Source organism: Carlito syrichta, unplaced genomic scaffold (genome assembly GCF_000164805.1).
Source record: "Carlito syrichta isolate Samal-C Ts95f unplaced genomic scaffold, Tarsius_syrichta-2.0.1 Scaffold303986, whole genome shotgun sequence".
NCBI classification, from domain to species: domain Eukaryota; kingdom Metazoa; phylum Chordata; class Mammalia; order Primates; family Tarsiidae; genus Carlito; species Carlito syrichta.
This window is the reverse complement of record NW_007248082.1, coordinates 130,849-131,435: the sequence shown is the minus strand read 5'-3', so window position 1 is coordinate 131,435 and position 587 is coordinate 130,849.

The window sequence follows — 587 nt, the reverse complement described above, 5'->3', positions numbered from 1 at the left end:
GCAGGGTTGGTCTGGGTTGGCTATGAGAGGACTGATTCCCAGGTACAGAGAGCTCATTTTGTCTCCTTTTAGCGCTGCTCCTTGTGAGCAGGCAGCTATTGACTTCCATATTCTCAGGTCCTTTTGACACCAAAGCATCAATGTTCTCTCCGGAGTCTAGGTCAAGTCCTTAGGTGAAAGGGAAGTGTGGGGGCCGGGCAGGGCGCAGGTGCAACCCCGTGATCCCGGATCTAACCTACATCGCTGGGATAGGAACGTGAGTCACCGCTAGGGCCTGCCCAGCGGCTTTCTGTGCTCGTCGCCTGGACATGGGCACTCCGGGTTTTTCGGGCCATCTGCACTGGGGGCATGGCGCCCTCCGTAAAGACCTGACTTCCGGATCTTCCTTTTACCCCTTTTCCGTCCCCTCCCCATCTCCTCTTTCTCCTTCCCAACCCTCCAAAGGGAGAACCCCCAGACGCCTCCCTCGGGCCTGCGCCAGGCTGCCCACACCCAAACTCAGGAGCCCAGATTCGAGGTGGGGTAAGCACAGCGGCAACCAACTCTGCAGACTCCAGGGCTGCGGCCGGGGATGCGGGGCACACTGG